General features: G+C 48.1%; 2 non-coding genes across 2 annotated transcripts; both read right to left on the bottom strand.

Annotated features, from left to right (window-relative positions):
• Nucleotides 1-20,881: 20,881 nt before the first annotated feature.
• On the bottom strand, nt 20,882-24,876 carry LOC146001805 (large subunit ribosomal RNA). Its single transcript, XR_014443607.1, has one exon. It is a non-coding gene; the product is annotated as a large subunit ribosomal RNA (ribosomal RNA).
• Nucleotides 24,877-25,672: 796 nt separating this feature from the next.
• Nucleotides 25,673-25,824, bottom strand: LOC146001809 (5.8S ribosomal RNA). The gene has a single exon (XR_014443609.1). It is a non-coding gene; the product is annotated as a 5.8S ribosomal RNA (ribosomal RNA).
• Nucleotides 25,825-26,171: the final 347 nt, after the last annotated feature.

A 26,171-nucleotide genomic window follows, 5' to 3' on the forward strand; every position in this document is an offset into this window, starting at 1 on the left:
TTAACAATGAGTGATTTATTTAAACTGCACTCCACAGTACACATAATAGAAAACACTTTTCTCTACACTAAATTTGCAAGATACACATTCAAGTTCGTTTCCAATGTCCATGAGAGAAAACAATACAATGTTTCAGTTTAATTAACAAGTGTAATTTAACATTGTTTTAATCGTTTCTTGTTCCCCGAAGCACGTAACCATCTTCCAATCTCACGATACTCGGCGAGACAGCGTTCTGCCTCGTCTGACGAAATGGCCTTCCTCCGAAGCTCAAGAAATTTAACAAAACGTGAAATGGAACCTAGATAAGATAGACACGTCCCAGGTCTTCTATCCCGTATTTGATCTCTAAAGAAGAGGCCGACTTTGGCAATTGCCGGTTCCTTGGCGATTTTGTCGTGACGTTCCAGACCGGCGGTGTGGATGACCGACTTCGCCTGTGACATGTGCTGTGCTGCCATCCTCGGATCGGTGCTGGCATCCGTCGATCTCAACCACTCCCGGAATTCGGCAAACGGGTCCATGGGGAGCTCATTCGACAGATGAGCTTCCTCGTCGTTGTGGTTGGCAACCTGCTCCAAGCAGTTCGACGAGTCGGCCGTGATCTTTCCGAAAGGCATCTTCCGCATGAGCTGATCATGTTCCATCGCGTTCTTCTCGTAACCGTGAACAAACTTGCAGTGCTTATCCAACCTTTTCACCTTCGAGGGACAACCAGGAAGAGGACAGTCCTTGCGACGCCCTGACCTGATACATTCCCTCAATCCTCCCGGCGTGTAGCGATAGCTCGCAGATCTCTCGTGGCTCCAGGAATGCTTCCTGCGGAGATGTCTCGGGACGTTGACTAAACTGGCTTCACATTCGGGACAGACCTTCTTCATCCTCTTGCGCTCGCTGCCGGTAACCTGAAAAGATAAGAAGTTCCAAGTAATAATAATCAAGCTTTCCGATCGCACAATTTTAAAGATGAATCGGACAAAAAAAGTTTAAAACATGCATCATATTGCTATCCTGGCAATGCAGTGGACGTGGGTTCGAATCCCGGCCAACATGACACCGTCGTGATTTCCTCAACTGCATAAAATGGACTGGGAGTTTACGTGGAATAGAACACCATTCAAAGGAGTAAGCAACAATGGGAGCAAGTACCTTGTGCAAAACATTCATGCCCAAATGCACGTTGTAATGTGTACTAAATACGTAAGAATGATGTTTTTAATGCGTGATAAATGAAGTATAAGTAAGCAAGCATACAAACAAATGTAACAAAAAGTTACTATATCAAGATAAATTATTACAATTATAATATAGATTGATTAGAAAGAAAACTTTACACTTGAATACACGCACACAGAATGAAAGTAAAAAATTACCATGGCCTTTTCCTTGATCCTTCTGAACGCTCGCAAGAGCCCCATCGTAAAGGCGACATCCTTTGGAACTAGCGAGTTTGACTCCGTTTCCTGCAACTCTGGGAGAGTGGTTAGAGTTTGAACGGTTTCGGTCTCCCCCGGCTTCAGGCCTTCCAACTCGATGCGGCCAACTTCCTCTGCCTGGTGAGGCATGACTCGCAAGAATCCACCTTCTCCCTCAAATTTGTCGATGGGTGCAACAGCATCGCTGCTCGCCGAGGTGCATTGGTCTTCAGGTTCCTCCATGAAGCTCAAAGAACTGTGCGGAAAGTAGCACAAACCCCAAATGCAACAGAGAGAAGATGACACGCTTCCTTTTATAAGCGAAGATAACGGATGCCAAAAGCCAAACAGGGAGTCGCAAAGATCAGGGTGTCCTCTGGAGACCGTGACTTGTGCTACATAGCAACGCGAACAGCTTTAGGTGATTGCATCACCACTCATCCCCGTCTTCGCGATTAGCGAAAAGTGTCAGAATAGCGAATTAGAAGTAAACCACAGGAATGGAATGAATGAATGAAATTACTTCTAGGACGGTAAGGCTAATCGGGACTTTACCTACAGTGTACCATTATGTGTATCGAACCCGTGACCCCTTTATTACAAAGCGTCCAGCTACATAAATAATATATCATAATTAATAATTTGTGTAGTTATGTTGTTGAATACGTAATTCATTACATTGAACCTATCAGATATTTTTATGATATATATATGCTGGTGCCGACCTCCGTGGGGTAGTGGTTAGCACGACAAATCCCGGTGTATCATCACTTGTCCTTACCTTGGCAATTATCCGTCAATCAATCAACATCCTGGATGCATACACGTGTAATGTAACTCTTTCCATAAGGAAAGGTCAAGGTTTTCTCACAGAAATATTGATTGATTTGGTGTTTTAGGTCCACTTTGTGCACAGTAAGGCTAATCGGGATGCGACCTACAGTTTAAAGTGGGATCCTAACCACTATGTGCCTCTACCGGGTATCGAACCCGGGACCCCTTGATTACAAGGCGACGAACGCTACCACTGCGCCATCGGGGAGGCCCTTACACATAAATATTCAATTGCAGGTAGATTCTTACACATCATTAGAAAAATAGTAATGTACGTAATTTCCATGTTTTATTGCGTAATCTATACAATACCTCACAAAAATAGCAATTACGTTAAACATTGATATCTAGAGTACACTTACACGATTAAAATAATGAGAGCACCACTTGTCGGAAAACATTTTCCCTTATCTACAGTGATCACAACAAAGATGAGAGATACATTGGTTGAAAATACATTTGTTCACACTTGAAGGATTGATCTAACTTTTTTTTTCAAATTACACTAAAGATGAGAGATTATGATTAAAAATACACCAAATGCATTTGTTCATACTTGAACGATCGATCTAGCCTTATTTCAAATTATACTATAGATGAGAGATAATTATACATTTGTTCAAACATATTTCAAATTACACTGCGCCACAACACAAACTGAAACATACACGTGTCAATTTCACAAAGGCTGAATGTCCTCATTTCTTATTGCATCCGAGTGTGGTGCGCTGGTTGGTTTCCTCAGCATGTTTTGAAGGGTTACCGATGTTAAAGCACTCTGGTAGGGACGCGTGTAAAACTTGTAAGTGTTCTCAGCCGTGGTGAGCGAATGGCTCATCAAACCTGCCAGATCGTTCCTTTCGTTCGGCGCTTGGGAGTGTACAAGAGAAACAGCCGTCTTTCTCATAACCCTGGAGGTAATCTTGGTGTTGCACCCAGCCTGGGCCCATATACTCTGTATGCAGTGTGAAAATTGGGAAACCGACATCCTCTTCCCTCCGTCGGTAACGAAGACAAAGTCGTGATCGGGGAAACAGCCGGGTCTAATGTTTTCAACGTAGGTCTTCAAATGGCCGTACACTTTTTGGGTGACGCAAATGTTAGCAGGTCCACAGTGTGCCGCCGTCTTGTGATCATGAACTCTAATGACGTGCACATCACGTTTCCCTTCCTCCACCTGTACCTGCAAGCAGGAAGTCTCCTGGAATTCATTCAGTGTCATGTTTACTATTGCTGCCGCCCTTTGCGCGGTGGAGAGTAGAATCTGCAACAACAAGTAGTTGCGGACGGTGGCGCGATCAGCTCTCGATGGCTTGAAGCTCTCGTCCGAAGTTACCTTCCGCATTATCTCCTCGAAGCGCCGGGATACCGGCCCATTTTCAAACTTTGACACATTTTCGGGGGTTACGGCATTTTTCTGTTCGATTTCCATCACCTCGGATCGCCTCTTCTTCTCCAGAACTCGGAACGATTTTGCCCATTTCTGGTAGTGACCCAGACAGCATCCAGCTTGCTCGGAAGTAACCAATCTCCGCTGCAGCGCAAATTTCACAAGGTTCGACAGAGAACCGAGGTAGGAGAGGCAAGTTCCCGGTCTTCGGTCGGCCAGGCTGTCTTCGAAAAAAGCTCTAGTCTTGGAGATCCCTCGATCCGAAGCTAACTCGTTCAGATGTTCCACGCAAGCAAAGTCGATAGCCGACTTTGCCTGAAACGCATGCTGATCCACTATCCGACGTTCCCTTACGAGCCCGCCATCCAGCGTCCCAAGCCACGACCGAAAATCTGCATACAGTCGTTCCGATATCACCGATCTTGCATCCACTACATCCTCCTCTTCATATTCTCCACCAGCACCATCTTCATCCTCTCGACACGAACTTGCGTCGACTCTCCTTCGCCGCTCCTCTGCAAGCAGACCTCTGTAGTCCTTGGAATTCCTGTCGTATCCGTGAACCACCACCGCATGCTGGTCCAACCTCCTCACCTTAGCAGGGCAGCCGGAAATCGGGCAAACTTTCAAACGTCTCTTTTGAACGCTTTTCCTCAAAGAGCTTGGCAAGTAACGGAATGCAGAAGACTTCTCGCGGCTCCATCCGTGTTTGTTTCGGAGATGCCTCGGGACGTCCATCATGGAAATTCCGCAAGCCGGGCACACCTTCCTGTTGCGTGCACGCTTGCTTTCCTGGAGACAAAAGAAAGCAAAGTTTTACTTTACATCTTAAATACCATTTTCATTCACAATGAAACATAAATAGCACATACAGGTAAGAGTATTACAAGTGTACCCAGATAAAGCTGTCAATCAGAAAACCCCAGGTGGCCGGCCACCTCAGGTAGCCGGGAACCAACCAACCGTGAAACATAAAGAGCACATACAGGTAAGACGATTACAAGTGTACCCACATAAAGCTGTCAATCATGTCACCCCAGGTGTTGCGGAATGACGAAAGGCAGATGCGAAAGTGCTTTAAAACAATGCAGAAAGTTGATATTTTGAATGAGAACAAATATTCGGGTAAAATGCCGTAAACGTGTCTAAACCAATGCAGAATGTTGAATCACTACCTTCACTTAAAACCAAGATTAAACTCACCATCCAGGGGAGGTGCCAGATCAAGTTCCACCGTGACCGCTCACCGTCTTGCTCCAGCTATAGAAGAGAGACCTCTTCAAGAGGTTGCAGAGACGTCAACTGAGGATAAGCACGCTCGAACGTAGGCTTTGTGTTTCCATGTTCACTGTGCTCCCAGAGCACGCTACATGATTTGTGCTTCGATGGAGTCGCAAGGACGCTACAGCATTTGTGCCTCAATGGAAACTGTGCTTATATAGGATCCCACTTTAAACTGTAGGTCCAGTCCTGATTAGCCTTTCTGTGCATAAAGTGGACTTAACAATTAAACATTCATTTTTGCAATTAAACCAAATGGTTCGAGTCCCACTTTAAACTGTAGGTCCAGTCCTGATTAGCCTTTCTGTGCATAAAGTGGACTTAACAATTAAATATTCATTTTTGCGATTAAACCAAATGGTTCGAATTCCACTTTAAACTGTAGGTCCAGTCCTGATTAGCCTTTCTGTGCATAAAATGGACCTAACAATTAAATATTCATTTTTGGGATTAAACCAAATGGTTCGAATTCCACTTTAAACTGTTGGTTCAGTCCTGGTTAGCCTTTCTGTGCATAAAGTGGACTTAACAATTAAATATTCATTTTTGCGATTAAACCAAATGGTTCGAGTCCCACTTTAAACTGTAGGTCCAGTCCTGATTAGCCTTTCTGTGCATAAAGTGGACTTAACAATTAAATATTCATTTTTGCGATTAAACCAAATGGTTCGAGTCCCACTTTAAACTGTAGGTCCAGTCCTGATTAGCCTTTCTGTGCATAAAGTGGACTTAACAATTAAATATTCATTTTTGCGATTAAACCAAATGGTTCGAATTCCACTTTAAACTGTAGGTCCAGTCCTGATTAGCCTTTCTGTGCATAAAGTGGACTTAACAATTAAATATTCATTTTTGCGATTAAACCAAATGGTTCGAATTCCACTTTAAACTGTAGGTTCAGTCCTGGTTAGACTTTCTGTGCATAAAGTGGACCTAACAATTAAATATTCATTTTTGCAATTAAACCAAATGGTTCGAGTCCCACTTTAAACTGTAGGTCCAGTCCTGATTAGCATTTCTGTGCATAAAGTGGACTTAACAATTAAATAGTCATTTTGCGATTAAACCAAATGGTTCGAATTCCACTTTAAACTGTAGGTCCAGTTCTGATTAGCCTTTCTGTGCATAAAGTGGACTTTAAACAATTCAATCATCATCAACCACTGTCGTTGCGATTAACGATTATCATTACTCATTTCTTTAATTTTATCAAAACCAAAATATTCATTACAAAAACAAGAAGCAAAGATGGTTTAAATAAAATTCCATATTTATTTTTTTAAAAAAAGAAAATTAATTTTATTTAACAAAATAACAATAGAAAAAATAAGACAATGAATCACATACAATCAAAATAAATTACCAAATCTTATAAAAAAATAACAATAGAAAATAGAAAGCACATAGATATTTACAAATCAAAGAAGCCGAATGATACAATACAAGAAACAATGAATATAAAATAATAATCGTAGATAATAATCAATAAAAAATAAACATAATTAAACACACAAGAAATATTATTTACAATATTAAAATCAAAGAAAAGCAAAATATTAAACACCTCGATGTTTATAATAATGATAACAACAACCACAATTAAACTAAAAATATTTACAAAGCTGCACCCTTCTCCTCCTCGTCAACCCTCACCCACCCCCGGGAAAGCGCCATCAGTCTCTTGTACTCTCTTGTACCCCGCTTCAATGAATGATCTTGAATAAGGTGCTGGCCCATCTTTATGACGCTTCCCCGGCAGCCGTCGACCTTACAATTGACGCGCCGGTCAGGATTCTTTATCTTCCTCATCCCCTCAGAGGAGGCAAAGTAGTCCTCCATCTGCTTGTTGGAATATAAGTGCCTCCTCCGAAGGTGCCGTGGAACAGTTGCCGACTCCTCCCCGCACTCTGGGCAGATCTTCTGCAAAATACAAAGAGGGAAGACAAAGGCATGAGTTTAACACCGACACGCAGAGATTTATCGATTTACAATTAAATACAGGCACAGAGCGAACATTTGAATTTCTACGAATAACTCACCTTCCGCCTTACGTTGTTGTTGTTCTTCTTCTTCTTCAGTGCGGGTAGAGGTGGGGGTGTCGGAGCCTCCTCAATCTGTTGTTGTTGTTGTTGTAGATGCTGTTGTTGCATTTGGTGTGGCTGCTGCTGTTGTGGCTCTTCCTGTACCTGTGTTTCTTGTCGCTGCAAAGACAAAAATGAAAGAAAAATAGCTGTAGAAACGGACATAACAATTTAGAATATTGCACACACGAAAATACAAGTGAAACCTCTTCGTCACCTGATTGGACTTACAATTAACTCGTTGACGATCTTCAAAGATGCCTCCAGCTGCTCCACCGACATGGTCTCTGGGTAGGGGAGTTGAAGTTCCCTTTCGTCCTTTTGAAGTTCAACCAAAGCCCCGTTAATTGACTCTAAAAATTCGATGTCCTCGACTGTCAAACCTCCAAATACGGGCGTTGCATGGTTACCCGAAGGCAGCATAGCTTCTGTACTGTTGGAGAAAAATGGCCTTCGTTTAATGACAAGACATCGTTATGCGCGTGGCACATAATAAATCAACAAATAACACAACAAATAGCTCATTTTAAAATCCACACACTCACCTGAAATCCATCTTGAGATTATGGCTTCCTTTCTGCTTCAAGTTAAGCAATACAATGAAGGGAAGAAGAAAAGGTTGCCCAAAAAGATTTCCAGTTCGAATTTAAATTACGAGGTCGTTCATTGGTCAATCAATCGGATTTACGCGACCGACCGGCCGAAGAAGAAGGGAGGGGGTTGGGGGAGAAATGTAGCTGGTCTCCCGAAGCAGGTATCTGAGAACCGTGTAAGACCGGTTTCTCCCACCATCGAATGTCGAAAGTCTACTTCCCAGCCATCTGTGCAGCAAACGCCCAATAAACGGTTTCTTAAACACAAAAATGTAGCGAAAGACCATGGGTGACCATGTTTCATTCTCCATTTGAAATTCAGTGTAAATGCTAAATTTTAACGGTTTTTTCATGTTTGAATAGAAAATTCAGTTTTGGTGGGAATGTTTCAAATTTCGAAAAGAAGCAAGATGCAACCTTACACTACAATAATTAAAGCAAGGGAAGCTAAGAGCAACGGTTTGAGTAAGTTTTTGGAAGCAAAAATCCCAAGCGTGCTCGTTCTGATGCTTTGCTGTCCACTCATAAAACAGCCATTTTGTCACTTCAAATTGAAGATAGCGCTAACTCCTGAGCCACGGTGAGAGAGGAAGGTCCCTGAAAGATAACTGAAAAGTGACGTAATCGGGAGGTGGAGGGTTCGAGTCACGGGAAATGTTTGCAATTAAACCAACTATGTAGCAATCACCCATTATAGGGTTACTTAAACCCAAAAATGTAGCAAGAGGCCATGGGTTTTGCAGCAGAAAGACCAATTTGTATTAGGGGGATAGGTTATCTTCTTATATCGTGGTAACCAAAATCCAACCTCCGGATGTAACGAAAGCCCATATTTTCTTTCCGAGACTGTTAGCCGGTGAATCGCGTAGGGGAAGGAGGCTGGAAGACAACGTGACGGTAAAGTAAGCAGTGGGTGTTTGGTTCGAGTCACGGGAAACGTTTGATTCTCCATCGGAAATGCAAGAAAAATGCTAAATTTAACCGTTTTTCAAGTTTCAACCGAAAATCCCGTTTTGGCGCGAAACTCAAATAATTTCTCAGGATGGAAGCTGCATCGTTCCTCTACACGAAAACGTTCAAGGAAAGCTGAAAGTGACTTTGAGAGTACCAACTGGGAAGCAAAATTCCCAAGTCTGCAGGATCGTGTGCTGTTTTGGCTGCATAAGGTGGACCTTTATCAAAATTGAACGGAAAATTCCATTTCTGGGCAAAAGTGACAAAAGTCGGGTGGAAGCAGGCTATGTCCTTGCCCTAACAGAATTTGCACGAGGGAGGTTGATCGCGAAGGGATGAGTACGTTTTAGGAAGCAATGATCCGAAGCCTGCAGGATCGTGTGCTGTTTTGACTTTGAAATATTTTGACCGTTATTTTCCAACTTCGAGCTTTCCAACATCAAATTTTACACACAGGTAGATCAAGTCAAGAGAACAAAAAAACACTCTGTTGTGTCTTTGTCGGCCTACACAAGCATCTACTCTACAGCAAGAGATCTCTGCCGGCACATGTGCATGTTGCAAGGCGATGCATACGTTTTCTGCCGGCAAAACTTTTCATTCTAAACGACAGAAACAAACATCTTTCCTTCGCAATAAATTACAGTGATAAAGTTCACTTTCAGCTTAAAAATGCTATCTATGCACCTTGGGAAAACGATTGGCAGATGTAGTCTAAAACTTACAACAAATAAATTAAAAAAAATTAAAAAAAGTCGGAACTTGCGACAGCACAGTAAGAAATGACGTTCAACTTCCCCACAAAAACTTTTACGAGAACCGCAATGTGGCACTGACACACACACAAATCTCCTCGTTTCTCTGTTTTCTTCCCAGCTTTACTTTCTATGCTGGATGTGCTCCACAGATTACCGTTAAAAGTGAAGGTGCAGGGAGAATAAACTTTCTCCACAAACCTTGTACAAGCACAGCATTGGCAATGACACACACACACAAATCTCCTCCCCCGTTATCTTCCCAGGTTGACATTCCATTCGGGTTCTGCTCCACAGATCACCGTTAAAAGTAACCGTGCTGGGAGAATAAAGCATCTCCACAAACTCCTCGGCCAAGCACCATCAACAACGGAGGTGGGAGAGTTAACCTCACTTTGCATTCAGTGATAACATATATTTTGTTGAGAGCTGGGATACACGCCTCTCGTCCACTTTCCTCCCAGCTTGGCTTCGAATGTGGATTGCTCTCTTCAACCACATCCAAGCTAAGACACTCTGTTGTGTCTTTGCCGGCCTACACAAGTATCTACTCTACAGCAAGATATCTCTGCCGGCACAACTTTTCCTCGCAAAAAAATTACAGTGATGAAATCTACTTTCAGCTTAAAAATGCTATCTATGCACCTTGGGAAAACGATTGTCAGATGTAGTCTAAAACTTACAACAAATAAATAAAAAAATAAAAAAATTAAAAAACTCGGAACTTGCAAAAGCGACAGCACAGTAAGAAATGACGTTCAACTCCTCCACAAAAACTTGTACGAGCACCGCAATGTGGCAGTGACACACAAACATCCATCTCCGTTTTCTTCCCAGCTTTGACTTTCAATGCGGGGTCTGCTCCAGAGATTACCGTCAAAAGTAAAAGTTCTGGGTGAATAAAGCTTCCCCACAAATTTGTACCAGCAGTGACACACAAATATCCTTCTCCGTTTTCTTCCCAGCTTGACTTTCCATTCGGCTTTTGGTCCAGATATTACCGTTAAAGGTAAAAGTTCTGGGTGAATGAAGCTTCTCCACAAACTTCTAAAAGGACGGTAATGTTGCAAAGGCACACACACAAACAATTCTCCTCCTCAGTTTTCTTCCCAGCTTTACTTTCTATTCGGCTTTTGCTCCAGAGATTACAGTCAAAGGTAAAAGTTCTGGGAGAATGAAGCTTCCCAGCTTTACTTTCTATTCGGCTTTTGCTCCAGAGATTACAGTCAAAGGTAAAAGATCTGGGAGAATGAAGCTTCCCAGCTTGACTTTCTATTCGGCTTTTGCTCCAGAGATAGCCGTTAAAGGCAAAAATTCTGGGACAATAAAGCTTCCCAGCTTGACTTTCTATTCGGCTTTTGCTCCAGAGATTGCCGTTAAAGGCAAAAATTCTGGGACAATAAAGCTTCCCCACAAATTTGTACAAGCAGTGACACACAAATATCCATCACCGTTTTCTTCCCAGCTTTTACTTTCAATGCGGCTTCTGCTCCAGAGATTACCGTCAAAAGTAAAAACTCTGGGTGATTAAAGCGTCTCCACAAACTTGCACAAGCACCGAAATGTGGTAGTGACACACAAATATCCTTCTCCGTTTTCTTCCCAGCTTGACTTTCTATTCGGCTTTTGGTCCAGAGATTACCGTTAAAGGTAAAAGTTCTGGGTGAATGAAGCTTCTCCACAAACTTCTAAAAGGACGGTAATGTTGCAAAGGCACACACACAAACAATTCTCCTCCTCAGTTTTCTTCCCAGCTTTACTATCTATTCGGCTTTTGCTCCAGAGATTACCGTCAAAGGTAAAAGTTCTGGGAGAATGAAGCTTCCCAGCTTTACTTTCTATTCGGCTTTTGCTTCAGAGATTACAGTCAAAGGTAAAAGATCTGTGAGAATGAAGCTTCCCAGCTTGACTTTCTATTCGGCTTTTGCTCCAGAGATTGCCGTTAAAGGCAAAAATTCTGGGACAATAAAGCTTCCCAAGAAACTTGTACAAACAACGCAATGTGGCAGTGACACCCGCACAAATCTCCTCCTCCTACGTTTTCTTCCCAGCTTGACTTTCTATTCGGCTTTTGCTCCAGAGATTCCCGTTAAAGGCAAAATTTCTGGGAGAATAAAGCTTACCAAGAATCTTGTACAGGCAACGCAATGTGGCAGTGACACAATATCATCCTCCTCTGTTTTCTTCCCAGCTTGACTTTCCATTCGGCTTTTGGTCCAGAGATTACCGTTAAAGGTAAAAGTTCTTGGTGAATGAAGCTTCTCCATAAACTTCTAAAAGGACGGTAATGTTGCAAAGGCACACACACAAACAATTCTCCTCCTCAGTTTTCTTCCCAGCTTTACTTTCTATTCGGCTTTTGCTCCAGAGATTACCGTCAAAGGTAAAAGTTCTGGGAGAATAAAGCTTCCCAGCTTTACTTTCTATTCGGCTTTTGCTCCAGAGATTACCGTCAAAGGTAAAAGTTCTGGGAGAATGAAGCTTCCCAGCTTGACTTTCTATTCGGCTTTTGCTCCAGAGATTGCCGTTAAAGGCAAAAATTCTGGGAGAATAAATCTTCCCAACAAACTTGTACAAGCAACGCAATGTGGCAGTGACACAATATCATCCTCCTCTGTTTTCTTCCCAGCTTGACTTTCTATTCGGCTAATGCTCCAGAGATTCCCGTTAAAGGCGAAAAAAATTCTGGGAGAATAAAGCTTCCCAAGAAACTTGTACAAGCAACGCGGCAGTGACACAATATCATCCTGCTCTGTTTTCTTCCCAGCTTGACTTTCTATTCGGCTTTTGCTCCAGAGATTGCCGTCAAAGCTAAAAGTTCCGGGTGAATGAAACAAACTTCTAAAAGCACGGTAATGTGGCAAAGGCATACGCACACACAAACAATTCTCCTCCTCAGTTTTCTTCCCAGCTTTACTTTCTATTCGGCTTTTGCTCCAGAGATTGCCGTTAAAGGCAACAATTCTGGGAGAATAAATCTTCCCAACAAAGTTGTCCAAGCAACGCAACGTGGCAGTGACACACTATCATCCTCCTTTGTTTCATTCCCAGCTTGACTTTCCATTCGGGTTTTGCTCCAGAGATTACCGTCAAAGGCAAAAATTCTGGGAGAATGGATCTTCCCAACAAACATCTACAAGCACCGCAATGCGGCAAAGGCACACAAATCTGCTTCTCTGTTTTCTTCCCAGCTTGACTTTCTATACGGGTTTTGCTCCACACATTACCGTTAAAAGTAAAGGTGCTGGGTGAATAAACCTTCTCCACAAACTTCTTCTACCAGCACCGCAATGTGGCAATGATAAACACAAATCTCCTCCTCAATTTTTCTTCCCAGCTTGAATTTCTAAGCGGGTTTTGCTCCACAGATTACCGTTAAAAGTAAAGGTGCTGGGTGAATAGACCTTCTCCACAAACTTCTTCTACCAGCACCGCAATGTTACAATGGTACACAAATTTTTATCTCTGTTTTCTTCCCAGCTTGACTTTCTATACGGGTTTTGCTCCACAGATTACCGCTAAAAGTAAAGGTGCTGGGAGAATAACCCTTCTCCACAAACTTCTCCCCGCACAGCATTCGTATGGGTTTGCGACTCTGCGAAGCACCATCAACACAGGAGGTGTGAGCGTTAACCAAACATTGCATTCATTCATGCACTTTCATTAACCCTGGAATAGTACCTAAAAAAATCTATGTTTAATGGTACCTATACGTCCCATAGACGTATACATAAAAAAAAGTTACTATACCCTCTATAAATGATTTAATTTTTTTCCATACTCTTCTCGCTGCATTTTAGATACTTTTTATTGTTAATGAATATAATTAAAATAACATTTTTCCGTAAACTCATACATTTTAAACATTTATAAACTAGGTTGCATAGAAAGAGTCATAAGATATATGCAAATACGAGTAGGTAACTCGAACAGCAAGAAAATCATAAACAAATAAAGATTATACTTAGGTATAAGACAATCCCTTTAACTAGGAAATGGATGTAAAAGTATTAATGAAGAATACATGAACTAAAATTTACTCTCTATCACTAACAAACAGTCATTTAGACTAGCCACAATAACTAGAAAAAACTTCATGAATAAAAATGTTCACTCCTCCTTCCACATACAGAACAGTAAATAGTTACAAACAAATCAGTCTTTAAATTATCATTTTTTACAAATGTGGCAAACGATGAAAGAATGCTCGCCACAGATAGGCTTTTTGCAGTTACAGCAGATCATTTTACTCATCCTTCTCTTTTTATACGAGCAGTAAGTACAGTACTGCCTCTTTCCAGATTTCGCTGCAGGTTGAACCACAACAGGTGGATCCACAACGCCAAGGCAATTTTGTATGCTGCTTCTTAGAGTGTGAGGCATATGTGGCTGTTTCATTCGTTCCTTCATCCATGGAAACGTTAGTTGATTTGCCAATTTGATGAGGAACTGAAATCTCGACAAAGGCTTTGCGTCGTCATCTTTTTTCTTTTTCTTGTAAAAGTTGAGCACATATATTATGTAAGAGTTGTAGCATGCAATATTGAGCATGTTGTAGAACAGGTTCATTGGCCACCTTCTTGTTTTTCGTATGCAAGAAGTATTCGTGACACACTGGTCAAAGGCATCAACTGCTCCCTTTGTTTGATTATAACACAGAATTACCTCAGGCTTCATACTGTTTTCATTTATTGCATCGTCGTCATGCATTGTGGAAATAAGAGTGACCAGTTTGTTAACACGTGGAGTAAATGAAACTGCTGTCAGATCCTCATGAAAAAGAAAGAGCGATGACTGAGGAGGTCGTGAAAGATAAGTGGGGTCCACAAACTCCTTAGGAAACTCAGATTTATTTTTCTTCGTCGTCCCAATCATTGTGAGGCCTCTTTCTGCCATTTTCTTAGCTAACTGGATGCTGGAAAACCAATTATCCATTGTAACATTACGACTTGAATTTTGGATGATGTCTGTTAGCTTTTCAACAAAGTAATCTGCTGCAGGCGTGCCTGAAGGTGTAGTTCCTTTACCAAGGTACGGGATCGCATTTACCATGTAATTCGTTCCTTGGTCGCAAAGCATCACAATTTTTATCCCATACTTTGCTGGTTTGTTTGGGATGTGCATTTTAAACCCGACTCGTCCTCGGAATGGCACTAGTTGCTCATCAATTGTCATGTAGGTACTTGGTTCATAATTTGATATGCATTGCTCAATCAGCATGTTCCATATATCCCGTACGGGTGCAAACTTATCAGTTATCTTCCTTTCCTCACGAGTTTCTCGAGAATCAAAGCGAAGAGTGTTGAGCAAGAAGTGATGTCTCTGCACAGAAAATGATGCATGATATTTTTCGCCGCATTCCTTTGTGTCATGTAATGTTTGTAACTTCATATGGTTGTCTTTCTTGGCCCCTGCGAGAATTGTCACACCGAGGAGTGCTCTCAGTTCAGCCAATGAAACGTCCTTCAAAGCAGAAGCATTCTTGTTTTTATAAGACTCCCTTTGTCTTGCAATTTCCTCATTTGTGTTGTGCAGGATCATGTCCAACATTGTTGAGGTAAAGAAGACGTTAAAACATTCAACAGGGTCAGAAACATCTACAGCTTCGTTTTTTGTTTTTCGTTTGACATGTACAATGTTTTTAGCTGCGGCTTTTCCAGATGTGTTAGAAATGGGAACAGTTTTCCAAGCAAACCCGTTACGCCCGAACATATCGTCACATTCAGGTTTTAATCTTTTGTTTGTTGAATGGTCATCATTTCCTTCGGCTGACCTCTTCCTCTTTTCACCTGACTTTGGAGGTTGTTTTGCAGGTCCTGACTTTTGCTTGCCTTCAGCTCTTGACGAACTTGATTTAGAAACAGCTGAAGGCCGAGATGATTGTGCTGCTGCTTCTTCTGACGAAGGTTCATAGTCTGGGTCCAAGTCGGTATCGTCAGGATCCTCAGGAAAGGCATCTTGATCCACTTCAATTTCGTCTTCAACCTCGCTGCAATCGGATTCATCTAACTGAAGTTGCAGTTCTTGTAAAATCTCATCTTCAGTAGTGAATGTTTTGCTTGTGTTTGTGACAGACATCTGGAACAATAAGGTAGGTACCTATGTAATCATACGAAATATATCCAGGTGGTGGGAAAAAATGAAAGAGGCGCACTGGCATGGTTCAGATTAGGGGGATGGAAACAACTAAGAAAGAGAAACGAAGCAGGGGAAACGATATGTCCTTTGTGCGATGGGGAGGAGACGGACAAGCATATCCTACTGAACTGCCCTTCTACACGTGACCTAAGGGACAAATGGATGAAAAACTTAACAGGTAGGGAGGTGATAGAAGTGGTAGACGACAGAATAAAGATAAAAGAAGGGGGGCAGCAAGTGGGGAAATACCTGGGAGAAGTAAGAGAACGGCGGGAGAAAGCTATTAGAGAAGGCAACGAAATGAGTGATCATGCTCCAGACGAGCCATCTTTATAGTGTAAGTGTGTGTGTAGTGTGTGTAAAGCAAAATGTATGCGTGTTTTGGTGAGAGTGCAGGAAAAGAGAAGTGAGGAGAAAGACTGGAAGAAGAACTGTAGAGGGAGGGGAAGAATGTGTACATAGGGAACAAAGTAAGAGACAGCTTAAACGAAAACTAAATGTAACAAAATAGTGTAGAAAAATCAAAAATATGTAGTGCGTACAGCCTATGGCTCGCACAAAAAGAAATAAATCTAATCTAATCTAATCTAACTCATCAACGGTACCAACACGCCTGGCAAACGTAGGAACACTACCTCATGAATGGTACCAACACGTCTGGCAAACGTAGAAACACTACCTCGTGAATGGCACTAATACGTCTGGCAAACGTAGGAACACTACCACATGAATGGTACCAATACGCCTGACAGGCGTAGGAAAATTTACGTTAAATGGTATCAATACGTCTCACAGGCGTACTAGGCTTTGGAAAAAACAAAACACTGATCTTGACGTGAACTGCTCGGCAATCTGAGGAACACTGACTTGCCAAGAGAGTTTCCGTTGAAGCATACCTGGGAGGCGGGAGTAAGGTTCCCCCCCGAAACAAGATGGCCGCTGTTCTTCCACTGAACTACGTTTCTTAGACGCATAGGTACCATTCCAGGGTTAAATGCGACTAGTCTTTAGCTCCATCAACCGATATACGGTTGAATGCTGGCCGGCACAAGTGCCTAACTGCACATTTGCAAGTTCCAGTGCTCTACAGCGAGCTAAACTGGGATACATGTCTTTTGGTCGGCCGGGGTCGTAGGGCAACCAAGTCACGGGATACCCTAAAAACCCCAAGTCCAGCTATCCGCCACATGCTGGAAGCCCCGGCGACCGATACATGCGTGCCGGCCGCCGGTTTGGAAGTTCTCCCCCAGCCGACCGAAACCGGCCGGGGTCTGAACCTCCGGCGGAGAGCTCCGCGTGGAAGCCCTCCTACTCCATTGCATTCATTCATTCATGCACTTTCATTAAATGCGACTAGAGTCTTAAGCTCAATCAACCGATATACGGTTGAATGCTGGCCGGCACAAGTGCCGGTCAATTTCAATCATTATTAACGTGCTTTTGGTCCGGTGCTCTACAGTTAAGCTCAACCTAACTGCACAAGACACCTCTATCTGCCGGCACATTTACAAGTGCCGGTCAATTTCCAGTGCTCTACAGCGAGCTAAACTGGGATGCATGTCTTTTGGTCGGCTGGGTCGTAGGGCAACCAAGTCACGGGATACCCTAAAAACCCCAAGTCCAGCTATCCGCCACATGCTGGAAGCCCCGGCGACCGATACATGCGTGCCGGCCGCCGGTTTGGAAGTTCTCCCCCAGCCGAACGAAACCGGCCGGGGTCTGAACCTCCGGCGGAGAGCTCCGCGTGGAAGCCCTCCTACTCCATTGCATTCATTCATTCATGCACTTTCATTAAATGCGACTAGAGTCTTAAGCTCAATCAACCGATATACGGTTGAATGCTGGCCGGCACAAGTGCCGGTCAATTTCAATCATTATTAACGTGCTTTTGGTCCGGTGCTCTACAGTTAAGCTCAACCTAACTGCACAAGACACCTCTATCTGCCGGCACATTTACAAGTGCCGGTCAATTTCCAGTGCTCTACAGCGAGCTAAACTGGGATGCATGTCTTTTGGCCGGCTGGGTCGTAGGGCAACCAAGTCACGGGATACCCTAAAAACCCCAAGTCCAGCTATCCGCCACATGCTGGAAGCCCCGGCGACCGATACATGCGTGCCGGCCGCCGGTTTGGAAGTCCTCCCCCAGCCGGCCGAAACCGGCCGGGGTCTGGACTTCCGGCGGAGAGCCCCGGGTGGAGGCCCTCCTACTCTAGGAGTTGCTTGTTTCAATCAGGTTCTATTGCTACACTTGGCCTGGCTGTGACTCTCCACTTCGGTGGAAACATTGCGCGCACCTGCGCTGCCGATGGATGTGACTGCGGGGGAATAATTTTCCCCCGCGTCGGTGCTGAGCATTACTTGGATGTGACTCTCCACGTCGCTGGCGGCAGCTCGATGTGAAGGCGGTGAGCTGCGGAAGATTGCCGACGAGTTCCAGGGCGTCACACTTGAATGCAGCCAACTCAAGCTCCTATTATATAGGTCCCGTCCTCGAAGGCTCGATTCAAGGAGGCACACACGTGCAGACTAGAGTCTCAAGCTCCGCAAGTGTACGTCTTAAAGACGACACTCTCTTCAGCCCAGCACTCGGCTACCCTGCACCGATTGCTATTCATTGCAGAATCATCCGCATATCTCCTACCTCCACCAAGCACCATCAACGACAATTTCCAGTGCTCTACAGCAAGAGCCGACCGTCGGGATTGGTGGTATTTCACCGGCGGGCACCCGAAGGAGCCCTTCCACTTATGCTACACCTCGTCACGTCTCCCGACAGCGGCAGGCTAGAGTCAAGCTCAACAAGGTCTTCTTTCCCCGCCGCTGACATTGTCCAAGCCTTTCCGCACTCCCAGGTTAACCTGGGGTGTCAGTATTTTGGTCGGCTGGGTTGTAGGTTCCCGTGCCGTACACGGACCCAAAAAACCCCAAGTCCAGCTATCCGCCACATGCTGGAAGCCCCGGCGGCGAACACTTGCGTGAATGCCGCCGGTTTGGAAGTCCTCCCCCGGCCGGCCGAAACCGGCCGGGGTCTGGACTTCCGGCGGAGAGCCCCGGGTGGAGGCCCTCCTCCGATGGATGTGACTGCCGGGCAAGTCCTGTCACCTTTCTTTTAGAGATAAAATTGCACACCTATACAAACATTGGATCGGATGTCACCAAGTAAACTGGTAACTGCGGGAGAATAATCTTCCCCCGCGTCGGTGCCGTGCACTCCGTGGATGTGACTCTCCGCGGCAGCTCGGTGTGAAGGTAAGAAAGATTGCGGACCAGTTCCAGGGCGTCATACTTGAATGCAAGCCAACTCAAGCTCCTATTATATAGGTCCCGTCATCGAAGGCTCGATTCAAGGAGGCAGGCACACACGTGCCGACTAGAGTCTCAAGCTCCGCAGGTGTCTGTCTTGAAGACGACACTCTCTTCAGCCCAGCACTCGGCTACCCAGCACCGATTGCTATTCATTGCAGAATCATCCGCATTCTCCTACCTCCGCCAAGCACCATCAACGCCAATTTCCAGTGCTCTACAGCAAGAGCCGACCGTCGGGATTGGTGGTATTTCACCGGCGGGCACCCGAAGGAGCCCTCCCACTTATGCTACACCTCGTCACGTCTCCCGACAGCGGCAGGCTAGAGTCAAGCTCAACAGGGTCTTCCTTCCCCGCCGCTGACATTCTCCAAGCCTTTCAGCACTCCCACGTTAACCTGGGGTGTCAGTATTTTGGTCGGCTGGGTTGTAGGGTCCCGTGCCGTACACGGACCCAAAAACCCCCAAGTCCAGCTATCCGCCACATGCCGGAAGCCCCGCCGGCCGGCACGTGGGTGCCGGCTGCCGGTTAGGGAGTCCTCCCCCGGCCGGCCGAAACCGGCCGGGGTCTGGACTCCCGGCGAATGCCCCCGAGGGGGCATCCTTAAAGAGACAGACAGAAACCGCCGGGTGCCGTGAAACCGACATCACGAACTCCGCGCGGATCTGTTCTTAGCAAGTACCCATCTTGCTTGCAGTGGCTCACCTTGGTCGGCCAACTGCATTCGTTTAAGATGCTTGGCAGGCATCGGTCTTTCTTTCTTGCGAGAGTGCGGATTCTCTCGCTTTCAGCAAGTGCTCAAACCTTGCTTGCAGTGGCTCACCTTGGTCGGCCAACTGCATTCGTTTAAGATGCTTGGCAGGCATCGGTCTTTCTTGCGAGAGTGCGGATTCTCTCGCTTTCAGCAAGTGCTCAAACCTTGCTCGCAGTGGCTCACCTTGGTCGGCCAACTGCATTCGTTTAAGATGCTTGGCAGGCATCGGTCTTTCTCGCTAGAGTGCGGATTCTCTCAATTTCAGCAAGTGCTCAAATCTGGTTCCAACGACGATAGGGATGACAGAACCAAACCTCTCCGCGAGTGGCCTTTCGCAAAGAAGGTGAGGATTTTTCGGCCACCTACAGCATCCATCGTACCACGTACCAAGGGCCCCTCCGCGGCACGGAATAGTGAGGAACGCTTACTTCCACGTCACCCTACCAAAGTTGGACCCTCATTTGGCACATACTTCAATTTGGCCAACTCAAGCTCCTATTATATAGGTCCCGTCCTCGAAGGCCTTAAGCATTTGGGCGGCTGGGTTATAGGTACAACGCAATCTGTTACCCACAAACCCCAAGTCCGGCGATCCGCCACCCGCCGGAAGCCCCATCGGCCGCATGCCGGCCGATGGCTTGGGGATCGCCCTTATTAGAAAGGGTGACCCCCGTGGGAAGGCCCAGAAGGCCTTCCTAAATGTCCACCGCCGTGTAGAGTCACATCCGAGGAATGGACAGCACCAAGCCGACCAACCCAAGCGCCTCCGAATGCTCGCCGATCTCCAACCAAACGTTGGGACCGCCGAGCCGGAGAAGGGAGAGCTCTCTTTGCTCCCCCGCACCGGTGATGTGCTCCTGGCAGTATGTCGCCTCCTCAAGTTTCTATTATATAGATACCGTCATCGAAAGGCTCAACATCAGGTTCCAAGGTGGCAGACTCACGCATTGCATTCATTCATGAATGCACATTTCCAAGTGCCTGTCACTTACATTGTGGTATTTCACCGGCGGGCACCCGAAGGAGCCCTCACTTATGCTACACCTCGTCACGTCTCCCGACAGCGGCAGGCTAGAGTCAAGCTCAACAGGGTCTTCTTTCCCCGCCGCTGACATTCTCCAAGAGTTTCCGCACTCCCAGGTTAACCTGGGTTGTCAGTCTTTTGGTCGGCTGGGTGATAAACCCCAAGTCCAGCTATCCGCCAAATGCTGGAAGCCCCGGTGGCCGGCACCACCCACCAGCGTAGTGCCGGCTGCCGGTTTGGGTGTCCTCCCCCGGTCGAAACCGGGGTCTGGACTCCCGGCGAAGGTCCCGGAAGGGTCCTCCTAACAGAGAATAGGAGTTGCTTGCTTGCTTTAATCAGGTGCCGTGCAGCAGACAGCACGAACCTGCAAGCGAGGGCTGCCTTTCAACGGGTCGCCACCGTACGGAGGCTTCACCGCTCACGACGCCCCGCCAGATACTCAAGTCGTCTACGAGTGGTTCAAGGGTCCCTACGTCCGAGTGCTTGATTACCCCGTGAATCCCCATCTAGAATCCCAAAGACCTCGGTCAGTGGGGCAAGTGGGCGGAGTCTCGATGGCACTACTCGCGGGGAGCCTTGGGTGAGTTTCCCCACCCGTTTGGTGGCTCCTCGCCTTACCGGTCCCCCGTGAGGGGGTCCAGCGTTGGTGGTTCTGCCTTTCAGAGTGCAGGGACCCACGGTCACGCAGCTCCGGGCACAGCTTCGGCCTTAGAGGCGATCAGGCTTCAGCCGTCGGACGTAGCTTCGCACCAAGGTTCGATCGAACCAGCGCGGTACCATTGGTCCGAACCTGGGGTTCCTCTCGTACTAACCAGGATTACCTTGGCCGCGTTCTAAACGCCAGGAGGATAAAACTAACCTGTTTCACAACGGTCTAAACCCAGCTCACGTTCCTTGTTGGTTGGTGAACAATCATACGCTTGGGGAGCGCTGCGTCCCCACGGTAAGAAGAGCCGACATCGAAGAATCAAAAAGCCGCGTCGCTATGAACGCTTGGCGGCCACGAGCCAGTTATCCCTGTGGTAACTTTTCTGTCACCTCCCGCCGAAGATCCTTCGGACGGGGAGGATCGATAGGCCCCGGTTTCCCGGGTCCCACCCGTACTGAGGGTGCGGATCAAGGCGGCTTTTGCCCTTTCGCTCTACCCGAGGTTTCTGGCCTCGGTGAGCCGCCCTTAGGACACCTGCGTTATCCTTTGACAGATGTTCCGCCCCAGACGAACTCCCCGCCTGCCGTTGTCCCCGGATCGGGTCGGCCCCCTGTCCGGCACGGACCAGGAGTCCGGTCCGGCCGGCCAGTAGCAGGGGCCTTGGTTCGCGAACGGCGTGCGACGAGGATGGGGAACCCCGACGCCCGCGTCCCGCCCAACCGGGTGAGTCGGGAAACAGTGAGAGTAGTGGTATTTCACCGGCGGGCACCCGAAGGAGCCCTCCCACTTATGCTACACCTCGTCACGTCTCCCGACAGCGGCAGACTAGAGTCAAGCTCAACAGGGTCTTCTTTCCCCGCTGACATTCTCCAAGCCCGTTCCCTTGGCTGTGTAGGTAGGGACAGAGGGAATCTCGTTAATCCATTCATGCGCGTCACTAATCAGATGACGAGGCATTTGGCTACCTTAAGAGAGTCATAGTTACTCCCGCCGTTTACCCGCGCTTCCCTGAATTTCTTCAGCGCGACATTCAGAGCACTGGGCAGAAATCACATCCCGTCAACACCCTTCCAGGCTGTCGGGATGCTATGTTTTAATTAAACAGTCGGATTCCCCTGGTCCGTGCCGGTTCTGAGTCGACCGTTCGTCGGCGGCCGACTCGAGGGGAGGCACCTTCCCCCGAGCACCCCCGAGGGGGGCAAGGGGTTCGGTGCGTTCCCCTCAGAGAGCCCAGGGACGCTCGCGGAAGTCCGACGCGCGGTCCACGCTCGGGAGCCAGCCCCTCGCTAAAGACCCACGCCGGACCGAACCCGCGGTGACCCCCCGGGCCCCGACCAGCCCCGGTCCCCAGAGCCAATCCTTGTTCCGAAGTTACGGATCCAAATTGCCGACTTCCCTTACCCACATTAGTCTATCGTCAAGAGGCTCTTTACCTCGGAGGCCAGATGCGGATTCGGGTACGGCCAGGCCTCGGAACTCTGCTGCGCTGTTCCCACCAAGATTTTCAAGGTCCGACGGGCACCCGGGGAAACCGCACCCAACTACGGTTCTCTTAGCTTTCCCCAGTGTCCCCTTCTCCTTCTGGGAAGATTCCGGGGAGCGTAGGGGATCGCTCTGACAGAACAGACAACTCTGCCCCCGGGACCCGACGGATTCTCCTGGTGCCACCAGTTACCTGGACTTACGGACTTCGAGGGAACCCGCGACGCACTCCCGGTCCCGAGACGCGGCGGGGGGCTGGATACCCCACTTCCCTTTCGACCGCGGCCGAGACGCCGGCGCGTCGCGCTAACCACTACACTACACCCGGAGGTATAGGAGGTAATGGCAGGCACGAAACTGACCCGACGCATCGGTGGGAGTTCTCCGCGTTCTAAGGACCGGCTCACCCGCCTGCAACTGCTGTTGAGGCGGAACCCTTCTCCACGTCTGACCTCAGCGAGGTCTCATCAGATTATTTGCTACTACCACCAAGATCTGCAACGACGGCGGCTCCAGGCAGGCTCGCGCCCAGACCCTTCCACGCTCACCTCCGCGCCCTCCTACTCACCGCCGCATCATTCTTGCATTGATGCCAATGCATTAGCATTGCGGCGGCGGCCGGGTATAGGCACGACGTTCGATTGCCATCCATTTTCAGGGCCGGTTGCTTCGGCAGGTGAGTCGTTACACACTCCTTAGCGGATGCCGACTTCCATGGCCACCGCCCTGCTGTCTTGAGCAACCGACGCCTTTCGTGGTTTGAACAGCGTCGATTCAGGCGCCTTAACCCGGCGTTTGGTTCATCCCACAGCGCCAGTCCTGCTTACCAGGAGCGGCCCACTGAGCACTCGGGTCCTGAAAAGAAGGCCCCGCTTCGCCCTAGGGGCAAGCGGGACCTCCATCCCGTTCAGAGTTTGAGAGTGGGTCGAGGCCGTTTCGGCCCCGAGGCCCCCGGTCATTCGCTTTACCGGGATGGACCCCCCTTGCGAGCGCCAGCTGTCCTGAGGGACACTTCGGAGGGAACCAGCTACTAGACGGTTCGATTGGCCTTTCGCCACTATGCTTAGCTCAGGCGGTCGATTTGCACGTCAGAGACGGTTCGGACTTCCACCAGGGTTTCCCCTGGATTCGTCCTGGCCGAGCATAGTTCACCATCTTTCGGGTCCCAGCGAGTGGGCTCTTAGGTACGATCCCCGCACCCGGAGGTGGGGGATCGCCCCGGGACTGCGCGAGGGCCCTTCGTTGAGCGACTCCGGGTCACCTCGATCGTCCCAGTCGCTTTGACTGCGCCTTCGGGTTTAGTGATTCCCTTAGACTCGCCCACGCGCTAGACTCCTTGGTCCGTGTTTCAAGACGGGTCGGATGGGCCACTTGTTGAACACCGCACGGGCCCGGGGCTCACAGTACGCCCCCCGCGAACCCCCGCTCCCGAGCGGGGGACGGGGGGACACTGCCAGGCACGCCACATTGCTGCGACCTCTACGCCTTCCGCCTAAAAACGGCGGCGGATCCCCAGGCCTGCCCATGAGCCGTCGGGTTCCATCCGGGTCACCGGGGGTTCTCCGGACGAGCCGGAGAGCTCCACCCCAGGCCCTTAGGACGGATCCCAACGAGCCGCGGTGCCCTACCGGGCGCGGAATGAAGGGGGACTGTCCCGGACGCACCCTCGCAGACGGGAGGTCCCTAAGGAAGGGGACAACCCCGCTCGGGGGCCGGAGACTTGGTCCTTAACCCTTGAATCACCTTCCCCCATCGAACTCTCGAGCTCCATCCGTTTGACCCCCAGGCGGTTTCACGTACTCTTGAACTCTCTCTTCAAAGTTCTTTTCAACTTTCCCTCGCGGTACTTGTTCGCTATCGGTCTCGTGGTGATATTTAGCCTTAGGAGGAATCTACCTCCCACTTAGGGATGCATTCCAGAGCATCCCGAATCCTTGGGAAAGCGCCCAGCCCGACTCGGCAAGGCGGAGGTTCGCACGGGCCTAGCACCCTCTGTGGGATGTTGGTCCTTTCAAGTTACACTTAGAACCTCCCGCCGAGCGGGATTTACGGACGCTCCCTTCCACCAAATCGCCCGCCGGCTCGGATAACCGTGCCGGAGGCTTGGGTGACGGGCTTCTCCCTTTTCGCTCGCGGCTACCGAGGGAATCATTGTTATTTTCTTTTCCTCCGCATATTGATATGCTTAAATCGTGCGGGTGGTCAACCCTGAGTCGAGGTCGGGTGTTTAAGTCTCTTACGCCTCTCGCACCAGCGTGCCTGCTCGAACAACCTGGGTGCGTGATAACATCCGCCGGCTCCAGGAAGCCGGCCATGTTGATTGTTAGAGTCTGCTCAGTTCATCTTTGTCCGCTCAGTATATGCTTGTTCAGTTCATCTCTTGCAAGTGCACCTGCAATTTCAGAAAATTGCCTTGCTGAACACACACCAGGTTGCCTCGCGAGCCTGCCGGCATATCCCCATCCTTCCGAACGTTGGAAACCTTCCTTGCCAGGCATTAGTGTGGTCTCCGCCACACAGAACACTTAAAGCTTGGCCCCAGTTTGTTTGCTTGCTTGGCAGGTTTTCCGGTCTCTCCTACCTAACGAAAGATCCGCCAGCTCCAGGACTCGCTAGTTCAAGGTCCCTTCTTAGCTCGCGCGGATCTACTGTCGGTGATGTAAAGGGGGGATCGAGCTTACTCCGCACACCCGCTCAGCCAGGCAATCCCTGCGAGGGGGACTGCCCCCGTTGGGGGCCGAGGAACGATCCTTAACCCTTCAACCACCTATATGACATGATACGACAACCACCTATATGATCAGAGAGACCGGTTCTTCCATTTGTTTGGAAGGCTAGGGACGAGCAGGTGTAAGGCTTCCTCTGAGGAGGAGACGACCTCACGGCCGACTCCTAATGATCCTTTTTCGGATTCGACCTCGCGACCGCTCTTACCTCTGGGAGAGAGGCGGCCGCAAGACTCTCGTGGCGTGCTGTTACACGCGCTGTGCTCCTAAGAGCACTTCACTTTGAAACTTCCGACACTCGACCAGGACCGACCCAGGTAAAGACCCGGGCCGCAATGTGCATTCGAAACCGTCGATGCTCTCTGTTTTGCAGATCGCAAGTTGACTCGCAGCTAGCTGCGTTCTTCATCGACCCACGAGCCAAGTGATCCCCCGCCTGGGGTTGTTTGTGGTTTGCTGGAGTGCGACAGGTCGCACTCCGGCGGAATAATGTGTCTGTTCATCGGGAAGCGCCCTCGCGAGCCTCCCCGGATGATACCTACCCCCACCGTCTCCAAGGCCTCGAGACGGGGTTCGGGTGCATGTTTTTGCGGGGCGATACCTTTAAAGGTCGAGACTCACCTACCCCTATTAACGTGCTTCGTGCTCTACAGCAAGGCTCACCGTGGTCGGCCAAGCTGCACAAGACACAGTGATCTGGACTCGATATATACATATCCGCAGGCTCCAGGGCCCCCTTGGGTCCCTTCCACGCTCGTGCGGATCTGCGTACTACCATAAGTTTTGGAGGA

The sequence above is a fragment of the Lepisma saccharinum genome, chromosome 17 (genome assembly GCF_977018435.1).
Source record: "Lepisma saccharinum chromosome 17, izLepSacc3.1, whole genome shotgun sequence".
Taxonomy (NCBI): domain Eukaryota; kingdom Metazoa; phylum Arthropoda; class Insecta; order Zygentoma; family Lepismatidae; genus Lepisma; species Lepisma saccharinum.